The 12,288-nt window shown below is 47.4% G+C and overlaps 1 protein-coding gene across 3 annotated transcripts in view; it reads left to right on the plus strand.

Annotated features, from left to right (window-relative positions):
* The window catches only part of Osbpl10 (oxysterol binding protein like 10), a 249,757-nt gene that overhangs the window by 89,537 nt on the left and 147,932 nt on the right, over nt 1-12,288 (plus strand). The gene's annotated exons all lie outside the window — the stretch shown is intronic.

Here is a 12,288-nt window from a genome sequence, read left to right on the forward strand (position 1 = left end):
CTAAGCATATAAAATGTTCTCAGGAAATTTGGCACGGATGACTTATTTTGGTCTCAGAATCTTGGGAGAGCTTGTGTTTGATGTGAGAGGGGAGAGCGGGGTGGGCATTTTCATGACTGACTTTGGAGCCAAGGTAAAACACAGGCTGGCCCTGACAGGTCCTTCATGCAGAACAATACGTGTTGATATGGAACACGATTTTCCCATTGGTTCGGACTTAGTTACGGCATCCAATTGCTGTGTTTGTCTGTGTTCCCTGTATCTGACAGAAGGAGCTGGCCACACTTCAAACTTGTATTCTTCTGTTGTGGTGTCGGGGACCAAACCCAAGGCCTTGCACTAACTAGGCAAGTGCTTTACCCCTGAGCTATACTTTTCATCCCAGGCTTCAAGCTTCTAGCCCTTCCGTATGCTATAAACTGCTTGCCTCTTACTAATGGTGTCATGAAGTGCTTTAGTAGTTTAGGTCTCTCTGTCCCCCCACCAACTTCTATTTCTGAGATAGGGACTAGGAGTCTCACTGTGTAGCCCAGGCTAGACTTGGGCTCCTGGCAGATCTTTGGCCTCAGGCTCCTGGGTGCTGGCTTGTAGGTGAGAACCACCAGTGTTGGCTTTACACCCTACTCTACCTCTAAACACAGTTGAAAATGACTTCTTCCGCTGAGTTTATATTACTTTTGGAAGGAAACCCATTGCTTGCTTTGAACATTCGTCCTCACTTGCTGCCCGTCCTCCCCCGGCCTGGCCTGAGCTGATGCTGGTTGAGCCGTAGGCAAGTTCCTTCTTCAAAAATCATTTCCCCTGTTTTCCAGGAACCAGAGAGGGAGTTTCTGGTGACTTCCTCAATATTTTATAAATGCCTGGACAGGACAGTTTGTTTTCCCCTGTATGAACCTCCTCTTCCCCTCTTCTTTTTCTCCTTTTTATTGAAAGAGTCTCATTTAGCCAAGGATGACCTTGGACTTCTGAGCCTGTCTCCATTGGGTAGTCCAGGCTAGGCTTGGACTCATGACAGATCTTTCGAGTTCTGGGATTGCAGGGGTCTGTCTGCCTCCATGACTGGTTTATGTGGTGCTGGAGACTGAGCTCAGGGTCTTGTGCTGGGTGAGCCCTTTACTGACTGAGCCACACCCCGGCTCTCCACTGTTGTTATTTTAATGAAAGAGAAGAATATAAGATAAAAAGGTTTGGTCCCGAGCCATTGCAGATCTGCTGGCTGGAGACGCTGCTCCGTGTGTTCTTGTGTGTACTCTGCTAAATTCAGGAAAGAGCTAGTGTGCATTGGTTGGTGTGTGTTTGTCTGTCTGTACTTGCATCTATTCCTAGCTTTCTAAGAATGGAGTCTCTCACTTTTCTTCCCTTACGAATCCATTTATGAGATCTCTCCATATCTGACACATAGCTCGGCTTTAATCTTTTTAGGGTGCTGAGTGGGGCTCAGAAGATGGCTATCACTGCTTTATTAAGTTGTCTGAATTTTTTTTTCTTTCCTTCCTTCCCTTGGATTTTTGGAGACAGTCTCAGGTAGTCCAGGCTAGCCTTGGATTCCTGATTACAGGAGTTACAGTCAGGTGCCACCACACCTGGCTGTCCTCTGAATTTTCACATTGCTAAATGGCCTTCTAAAACAGGTTGGGGAAAGAGGACTGAGTGGTTCAGAGTGCACGAGGAACTGAGTTCAGATCCCAGCCCTGATCAGAAGAAAAAGCCTTGCATGCACCTATAACCCCAGCGCCGTGGAGGGCAGAGGCAGCAGGATCTCTGGGGCTCAGATATCGAAACCAGCCCGTCTTTAGGTTCACCGAGAGACCTTGATTCAAGGGAATGAGGCTGAGTGAGAGGACAGAGCAGGACTCCAGGGTCTTCCTGTGGTCTCTGCTCATACCCCCCCACCCCCCCTACAGGTTCTCGTGCCTACAGGATACAAAGTTGCTCTAACATACACTTCCATTAATTTCGTGTGCTGCAGTTTGCTTCCCCTCCCCCACACCCCCTCTACACAAGAACCTTAACAGTGACAAGTATTTCGTGTTGATGCCACAGGTCAGAATGGGCACATGGTCATTTCACCGGTCATGCCTGTGGCTCGGTATGCCTTCAAACATGCTTAGAACACATGTCAGTTTAAACTGAGGTCCCTGTTCATTCTCAGTCTTCTACCTCAGAGCCACACCCTGTTTCATATGTAAGCTGTTATTTCATAATGTTCTTCTGTCAAGTACATTTTTTTCTTTTTCTTGATTTGCAATTGTTCTTTGTTTATAAAGAATATTTTAACTGTTATATTTATGGTTAGGTGTTTTCTCCTACTAGGGTATTTGCATATTGAATTTTTATTATTTTTTTGAGACAAGTTCTCACTAAGTAACCCAGGCTGATCTTGAACTCACAGTCCTGCTCCACCCTTCTGAGTTCTGGGGTTATAGGCATGCCTCTCCAATGAGCGCTGTGATTACATGCAGGCTTCTTTATGCCCAGCTGCTTTTTTGAGCTTGAGTAATTTTTTGCTAAGTGGAACATTTAAATTTTTTATGGTCATATTTATAAAAATTTCCATGTTTGTGTCTAGGGTTTTGCATTGTGTTTAGTTAGGGTTTCTCTTCTGCCAAAATTCTGAAAGCGTTTGTTTTCTTTTAGTGAGTTTATAGTTTATGGCTGTGTTTAAATTCCCAGTTTATCTGTACTTTGTTTTGGGAACAGGAAGTGGGGTGGAGAATAAACTTTGAATATTTGCATACTTAACAAAGCACTGGAATGAAGGGAGGATTCAGACTGTGAAGGAAAATTTGGTTTCTGGGTAAATATTCTCTGGCTCCTTTCAGGAATAGGGTTAAGCCATTAATAATCGGGCAAGAGGATTAACCACGGATGCTTTCTGACTGGCAGCCAGCTGAAAAAGGAAATACAAGGAAGGTCCAAGTTCAGTGAGAGACCCTGCCTCAAAGGAACTGGTGCACAGTGACAGGAAGCTGCTGATGCTGCCCTCTGGTCCCTGTGTATGCACAGTGACAGGAAGCTGCTGATGCTTCTCTCTGGTCCCTGTGTGTGCACAGTGACAGGAAGCTGCTGATGCTTCTCTCTGGTCCCTGTGTGTGCACAGTGACAGGAAGCTGCTGATGCTTCTCTCTGGTCCCTGTGTGTGCACAGTGACAGGAAGCTGCTGATGCTGCCCTCTGGTCCCTGTGTGTGCACAGTGACAGGAAGCTGCTGATGCTTCTCTCTGGTCCCTGTGTGTGCACAGTGACAGGAAGCTGCTGATGCTTCTCTCTGGTCCCTGTGTGTGCACAGTGACAGGAAGCTGCTGATGCTTCTCTCTGGTCCCTGTGTGTGCACAGTGACAGGAAGCTGCTGATGCTGCCCTCTGGTCCCTGTGTATGCACAGTGACAGGAAGCTGCTGATGCTTCTCTCTGGTCCCTGTGTGTGCACAGTGACAGGAAGCTGCTGATGCTTCTCTCTGGTCCCTGTGTGTGCACAGTGACAGGAAGCTGCTGATGCTTCTCTCTGGTCCCTGTGTGTGCACAGTGACAGGAAGCTGCTGATGCTGCCCTCTGGTCCCTGTGTGTGCACAGTGACAGGAAGCTGCTGATGCTGCCCTCTGGTCCCTGTGTGTGCACATCAGCATGTACACTTACACACAGGTGTGTGCACACAACACACGCACACACTTGAAGAAAATGTGTGTGTGTGTAGCACAAGCACACTCTTAGCCACTCTCAGGTGCTCAGCGGTCACACTGGACTGCTGACTGTGTCTTAGGAAGTACTGGTGTAGAACAATTCTGTGATCACAGAAAGTTCTGTTGGAAAGTTCTGGCTCAAGTATCTGTGGATCCTAATGGTTACTAAAAAAGGAATTTCCCAGTGTAGTGGTTTGAATATGCTTGGCTCAGGGAATTGCACTATTTGGAGGTATGGCCTTTTTGGAGTAGGTGTGGCCTTGTTGGAGGAAGCATGTCACTGTGGGTGTGGGCTTTAAGACCCATGTTCTAGCTGCCTGGAAGCCAGCCTTTTCCTAGCTGCCTTTGGAACAGATGATGGAACTGTCAGCTCCTCCAGCCCCATGCCTGCCTGGATGCTGCCATGCTCCCACCTTGATGATAATGGACTGAACCTCCGAACCTGTAAACCAGCCCCAATTAAATGTTGTCCTTATAAGCGTTGCCTTGGTCATGGTGTCTGTTCACAGCAGTAACACACTAATTAAGACACCCAGTGTTTATTTAATCTCTTGAATTATATAATACCTGTATGCATCCCTTTTAAAAACGTGAAATGGACCTTTCCCCTCTCTCTCCCTCTCTCTCTCTCCCTCTCTCTCTCTCTCCCTCTCTCCTTCTCTCCCTCTTTCCCTCTCCCCCTTTCTGCCTCCCTCCCTCCTCCTCTTCCTCTCTCCCTCCTTGTTTCCCTCTTCCCTCCTTCCTCCCTTCTCCCTCCTTCCCTCCTCCTCCCTTCTTCCCCTTCCCTCTTGCCCCCTTCTGTGAGCTCTGGTCCTCTCTAGAGCTGTGGCTTTAAGATCTTAGCTGCCTTCCCTCTGTAGTTAACCTTGGCCATGTGACAAGAAGAGAGCCGTCCTCACCTATGGTGTGAGCTACCTTCTTGTGGCAGGGCACCTCACACGCTGGAGTTGTGTATGGGACAAACATCTGCAGGAGTGGTGATGGCTTCCTGGTGTGCAGTTCCCAGCTTCCTTAAGTGGTCCTTAGCTTCCTAAGATGAAGTCTTCCTGTGCTTGTGTTTCCACCTGACTTCTCCCTTTCCTGGCCTGGCCTGTGGTTGTGTGTTCTAGGCCAGCAAGCCCCAGCAGCATACTGTCCCTGATGCTGTCTTGTTTATCTATACTCTGTTCGCACAGCAAGGTGTCCTCTCTGAACACCTTTGTGCTGTTCCCAAGGCCACTGACCGGTGATGCCTCCTGACCCCAGAGCCATTGCTTGTCCTCTGTGCCCCCACACTGGTCAGGACTCAACTGGGTTACGGCCTTCCTTACTGTGTGTCACACCTGATGTTGTTGTGACCCCTGGTGGGTGTGCCCACTCTGAATGTGAACTTTGCCTCTCCCCTCCCCTCCCCGTCATTAAGGCAGTGCTAGTTAGTGCTAGTAGCTGCGGTGTTAATCATGCTTATCAATGGACTTGCATTCTGCAAAACAGAGCCTAAAGTTCCCCATTTCCCTAAATATTAAGAGTGGTTAGTATTACGCCAAGTACGAGGATTCCTTTCATGTGTAGAGAACAGTTTCTCCAGGCAGTATAACATTAAAGCAAAATGCATCCCAATGTTTATGTTTATTATTATTATTTTAAAACTCCTCACCTAGGATTACAGGCCTGGGCTGCCACAGCTGGTTTATGCAGTACCGGGGACTGAACAGAAGGCATCCTAGGCTAACACTCGCTTACTCACTAAGCTGTGTCCCTAGCCCCTGCTTCCATGTGTTGACTATTATGAATAACATAGCTATCAATTTCTATAAGTGTTGCTTGCAACCCCAACCAAGACCCTTGGGGCCGGGGTAAGAGGCACAGAGTCAACGATACAACAAGGACTCCAAGAATTAGGAGGGTGGCAAAAGCAGACTCGTTTATTGCAGGATTGGGTGTGCCTGGGGTGTGCCTTTATACCCATCACCCACACCCCATTGGTCCAGCACATCTCGACCTTGGTTGCTGGCACCATCTGATTGTTTGTTCTGGTCATGTGCTCTGTGGTTTGTTTCTAGGTGTCAGGCAAGCTTTAGGGTTAACAGACACAGAAGCTACTGTTGTGCATGCATGAGCCATTATAGGCCGCTGGTCAAGGTTTGCTGACTCACTCTTCCTAAATAAATATACATATATGTGTGTGTGCTTGTATTTTTTTATTCTTTAGGATATATACCCTAAGCACACCATTTTCTAAAGCAAGAGTACCACCCTGTAGTGGTAGTCCTTGTTGTGGCTGTTCTCCTCCTCCTCTTCTTCCTCTTCCTCTTCCCCTTCCTCTTCTTCCTCTTCCCCTTCCTCCTCCTCCCCTTCTTCCCCTTCTTCTTCCCCTTCCTCCTCCTCCTCTTCCTCCCCTTCTTCTTCTTCCCCTTCCTCCTCCTCCCCCTTCCTCCTTCTCCCCTTCTTCCTCCTCCCCTTCCCCTCCTCTTCCTCTTCCCCTTCTTATTCCTCCTCCTCCCCTTCCTCTTTCTTCTCCCCTTTCTCTTCCTCCTCCTCCTCCCCTTCCTCCTCCTTTTCCTCCTCCCCTTCCTCCTTTTTCCTCTTCCCCTTCCTCTTCCTTTTTCTCTTCCTCTTCTTCCTCCTCCCTTCCTCTTCCTCCTCCTCCTCTTCTTCCTCCTCCCTTCCTCTTCCTCCTCTTCTTCCTCCCCTTCCTCCTTCTTTTCCTCCCCTTCTTCCTCTTCCTCCTCTTTTTCCTCCTCCCATCTTCATTTATTTATATATTTGTTTTTATTTATTTATATTTGTCGTGTGTGATTTTTTTTCCTGCATGTATGTCTGTGCACCATGTACATATCTGGTGCCCATGGAGCCCCAAAGAGGGCATTGAATCCCCTGGAACTGGAGGAGCAGATGGTTGTAAGCTGCCATGTGGTGCTGAGTATTAACCTTTGGGAAGAGTAGTCAGTGCTCTTAACCGCTGAACGGCCTCTTCAGCTCCAGACCTTGTCAATATTTGTCAGGCATCAGTGGGATGGGTATAAAGTGCCTACTTGCTCTCTCATGGGCTCTCTCTCTTTCTCTCTGAGGGTCTTTCTGTATGCTAATTAGCCACCTATATAGCTTCTTTCACAACACGTTTACTGAAACTGTATGTTGTCCAGAAGTTTCATGGATTCTAGCTTCTACACAGACCTTTGTCAGATTGTCCATTTGCAAGTGTTCTCTTAGCCTTTATGGGCTGACATTTTATGTTTTCACCTTTTTTTTTTTTAAACATGTGAGAGCCATTTCTGGAGTACTTCTGTGAGGCCCAGGGCATGGAGCTGGGTTTTGGCTGTGTCTGGACCACGCACACCCTAACCTAGCCTGTCATCGCCACTGCCTTTGGAGTACTAATGTTTCTTAGCCTCAGCTCTGAGTCCAGCACACTGGATGAAGGAATGACGTTAACCCTACGGTGATGTTAGCATTATGATGTCAGACAAGTCACAGATATCAGTCCTTCCTTTTGGGGGTGTGTAAGGGGAGGGGGAGGGGGAGGGGAAGGGATGTGCAGTTCCCATGAGTGCATGGCAGGGAAATCTCTGGTGTCCTTCAAGAGCCTTCAGTGTTTTGTGACAAGCTTCTAGAGCTCTGGCTCCGTCTTTCATCTTGCAGTCACCAGGACCGTGGGAGTGAGCCACCATGACCTGACTGTAATGACAGTTCTTCAAAAAGTTTGATAAAGCTGCCCAGCTGTTAACATTTCCTCATGCCTCGGAAAGTTCCAGCAGCATCTAGTGACAGAACACTTGCCATAGTATCCTCAGACCCTCAGGTTTAATCCTTAGTGAAACAACAATAACAACAACCCAAAAAACTTCAAACCTTTGGGACAAAGAGCAAAACCAAAACTCAAACTATTTTGATAGTGTTCATGTTATATATGGTGGTGAATGGCTCTGATCTCACCCTCTGAGGGGTTGTGGGATTAAAAGCAAGAACTGTGGAGTGAGGGGAGGATAGCACTGGCTAGTAGCCACCAGGGCTGGGTTCCACTGAAAAAGGAGAGTCATCCATGGGAGCATGGAATTATGGGTAGTGAGGATCATATGGGATTGTGTCTGTCAGTCTGTCATGTCCTGAGTACAGAACCAGGCTCTGAGTTAGTTTCCATGAGGGGCACTGAGCTGACAGGATAGGGGTTGGCAGGACCCTGTGAGACAAGTCACCCAGGAAAACAAGCAATCCCTGACTGACTGTGATGATTGGCATTAATTATCAACCTGGCAGGATCTAGAATCACATAGGAACTCTGGGCATGCCTGTGGGGGCAATACTGATGTGTTAACTGAGGTGGGAAGACCTGCCCACTGTGGGTGGCACCATTCCCTAGCAGGGTCCTAGGCTAAGTGGAAAAGAGGAGCAGAGTAGCAGCATGCATCCCTCTCTGACTGTGCGTGCAACATGAGTGTGCAATGTGAGCGTGCAATGTGAGCAGCTGCTTCAAGCTCTTGAAGCCTTGCCTTCCCTTCCGCTGTGAGCCAGAGGAAAGTCTCCTTTGAGTTGCCCATGTCGGGCTATTTCTCCATGTAGCAGCAGCAGAAGCTAATGCGCTGCTCGAGCCTGGAAGTGCACAGCCTGCAAATGGGATGTTTCTAGACGACAAGTGAGTCCCTAAACAGAAGACAACCTTAAAAAATAGAACAAGAAAACTTCTTGAAATTGGTGAAAGTGTTAAAAGCCATGGATGAAGAAGGGTGGACCATTATGGAAGCAATCAATAAAACAAAAGCAGACACATACATATGCCCATGTATACATCTATGTGCACACTCTAGAAACATGTCCGAAGGGTTAATGGGAATGGCTGAGGGACATTTAGGATTTGGGGTTGAACTTGAGATATTTAAGCATACCCTTTGACTCTCTAAAATTTTCACACTGCATATTATTTAATAAGTTGTATATTTAAGATGTAGCTATTCAGTGATTAAAATTTTAAATTTGCAAAGATGTAAGAAATGTGGAACCAGGATCTGGGACAGAGCTCAGTGGGCAGAGTACTGGGTAAGCATGTAGGGAGCCCTGATGCAGCTCTTAGCACCCCATAAACATGCCTGCGACCTCAGAAGTCTGGAGATGGAGCCAGGAGGTTATTCTCAGCTATATAGTTTTAGCTGCTAGGATACATGAGACCCCGTTTCTAAAACTGGGGTAAGAGGTGTGGATGGGTGGGTAAGAGGGACTAAAGAGAGGGCTCAACAATTAAGAATATTAGTTGTCCTTAAAGAGGACCTGGCTGGGCAGTGGTGGCGCACGCCTTTAATCCCAGCACTTGGGAGGCAGAGGCAGGTGGATTTCTGAGTTCGAGGCCAGCCTGGTCTACAGAGTGAGTTCCAGGACAGCCAGGGCTATACAGAGAAACCCTGTCTCAAAAAAACAAAAAAACAAACAAACAAAAAAAAAAAAACAAACAAACAAAAAAAAAAGAGGACCTGGGCTTAATTCTCAGCACCCACATGGCAGCTCACAACTGTCAATAGCTCCAATCTAGGAGGATCCGGTGCCCCCTGCTGGCATCAAAGGGTACTGCATACAGGTGATCATTTCCTGCAGGTAGATTGGCAGAGTGCTGGGTTCTCTTCTGCATGTGGAGTATCAACAAAATACTGCATAGATCAGTCAAGCGAGTTTCTGTGTCGACAGACTCCCCACCCAGGGTGGCCACCACCATGTTATGTTCACCATTGTTTACCATTTGAAAATCTTCACACCGGATAGCCTTGCTATTTGATAATCCCTGCTTTCTTGCCAAATTCCTGTGTGGCTTCTATTCTTGTCCCTTCGGTCTGATTTGACTTGATATGGCTGGAAGTGTTTAAAGTTTAATGGCCTTTGGGGACATACTGCTTTCTCTCCTTTGTTCGAATTAAACTCAGTTGGGAGGATGCTTCCTCAGCTGGGCCCCTGGGTTGGCGGGATATCTGGACATTCAGAGGAGTCAGCCTCTCAGGGTCCTATTTCTGGATCTTTTCCATGGCCAGATGGCAGGGAGGGTGTTAGGACCTCAGGTTGAAGGCACTGATTAATAGTACCAGTATGAATCTCACATGTCTGTCTCTGTGTGTGTGTGTGTGCACATGCACATGTGTGCATGCACACGCACATGCATGACCAGAGGTCAGTGCCAAGTGTTTTCCCCACGCATTTTACACCTTATTTTTAAATTGCATTTACTTATGTTGGGTGGGGGACACATGTGTGTGTGTGTCGTGTGTGTGTGTGTGCGCACACACAGGTCTGAGGGTGACTTTTGGGAGTTGGATGTCTCCTTACACCTTGTGGTCCCAAGAGTTGAACTCAGATCATGAGGCCTAGCAGCAGGCACCTTTGCCCTGGAACGACCTGTGGTTCCTTTACCTTGGTTTTTGAGTCAGAGTCTCTCACTGAAGCTGGAGCTCACCAATTCAACAAGAACAGATGTTCCTCCCTCCCCAGTCCTGGGGTTACAGACACCTCCCACCACACCCAGCTTTTAAAAATAATTCATGTCTTTTTATGTTTGGGGGCTTACATCAATTCCCCCGCCCCCTTGCTCCCCCAAACCCTCACACTTATCACTTCTTGCTCACTTTCAAATTCATGTCCACTTTTTCATGAATTGTTTTACACACACACACACACACACACACACACACACACACCCTGCTCAGTTTGTTTAGCATTACTTACATGCATGCTTTCTGGACTGGCGGTTTGAGCATACCCGACTGCTTTGCTCTTCCCTGGAGAAGACTGCTTCTGCTCGCAGTCTTCCTTGGTTGCCTGTCCTTCTTGGTGCAGGGTTGAGGCCTCATGGGCTCCCTACTTCCATCCACGTTAGTCTATCTGTCATTGTTATCCTTGCTCAGTGGTACTGAGGCTGGAAATCCAGGCCTCCATGCCTGCACGGTAAGCACTAAGCCATTCCTCCAACCTCTCACGTTTATCTTCAAATCCACTCATACCTTATAATATAGCACACCACCTTGAGTAGTTAAAAACTGTTTCACACCCCCTGCCCCAGAGACCTTGACGTGTAAAGTGCCCAGGCTGAGAAGCTGAATGGAGTCATGGGTGAATAACACCTGCTCTCCTAAGTAGCAGGTCTTTGGGGGCCTCTGTTAACCGAAAGTGCGAGCACTTGCCGAACTCGTGGTGAGCAGCACTGGACGAACATGGCTGGCATTTTCTCCTCTCTCCAGCAAATTGTCCTTTAGCCTACACACACACACACACACACACACACACACACACACAGAGACATACACACACACAGAGACATACACACACACACACACACAGAGAGAGAGAGACATACACACACACACACACAGAGACATACACACACACACAACACACACACACAGAGACATACACACACACACGCACACAGACATACACACGCACACAGACATACACACAGACACACACAGAGACATACACACAGACACACAGACACACACACAGACATATATACACAGACACACACACAGGCACACAGACATACCCCCCCACACACAGACACATACACAGAGACATATATACACAGACACACACAAACACACACACAGAGACACACACAGACACACAAACACACAGACACACATACACAAACACAGACATACCAACACACACACACATAGACACACACCCACAGACACACATGCACACACACACACACACACAAGTTTCCATGGGATAAGCAAACAAACACATGAACAGAATCCAAGTCTCAAAAGGAAAAACTCAGTAACTTTTTTGTGACTCACTGAGTTTCCTCAGGGTTGCCTGCACATAACTGCTGGAGCACGGACAAGTTACCTTGGCTATCACACGGAAAAAATTAACTGTCTACAATGCCCTCAACTACCATTGTTCCTCCTGGGAGATTGTGGGCTTCTGCTCCGTCTGTGCTGGAATGTCGACGTGCTCTGTCCTGTGCTGGTCTTTTGTGCTGGTCTTTTCTTGTGCATGGCCATTGTGAGTTTGTGAGTTCAGCCTGCATACCCATTCCCCCCCCCCCCCCCCCCCACCCCCCCCCCCCTCCCCCCCCCCCCCCCCGTCTATCAGACTCTTTGCACCCCATCTCCCCCAAGTGTCTCTGAGCTGGACAAGCTGACAGAGGAATCACTTATGGCTGAGCCTTAGCCACGTATTCCCAGCACTAATGAAATGGGCATTTACGTGTTCACATAAAATTAATTAAAACTCGGCGGGACTATTCGAAACGGCAGATTCATCGTTTTCAGAGTTGATTGATGCTTTTGATTTTATAGTCTTTAATACTGAGGATGTCACTCTGCATAAGTGTATATAGTTACACTAGGCAGAAGTATATCTGGAGCCGTTTCAAGAAATTATTGGGTATTCTTAATCCCAAGCCCAAATTCATTTAATAATGTAATGAAATTATTATGCTGTCAGCTGACAACAGTTGAGGAAGAATGTTAGTCTTTAATATGAGGTTAATCTATTCTTCAAACATTATTTTTTTTTCTAAACCTCCCTTTTGATCCCAGGGGTTGAGCCTGGGGACCATGTGTATGCTGGCAAGTGCCTAAACACTGAGCGTTAACTTCAAGCCCTCCCCTACTTTTTGTGTTTGAGACATCTCACGCCATCC

Source organism: Arvicanthis niloticus, chromosome 21 (genome assembly GCF_011762505.2).
Source record: "Arvicanthis niloticus isolate mArvNil1 chromosome 21, mArvNil1.pat.X, whole genome shotgun sequence".
In the NCBI taxonomy this organism is placed as follows: domain Eukaryota; kingdom Metazoa; phylum Chordata; class Mammalia; order Rodentia; family Muridae; genus Arvicanthis; species Arvicanthis niloticus.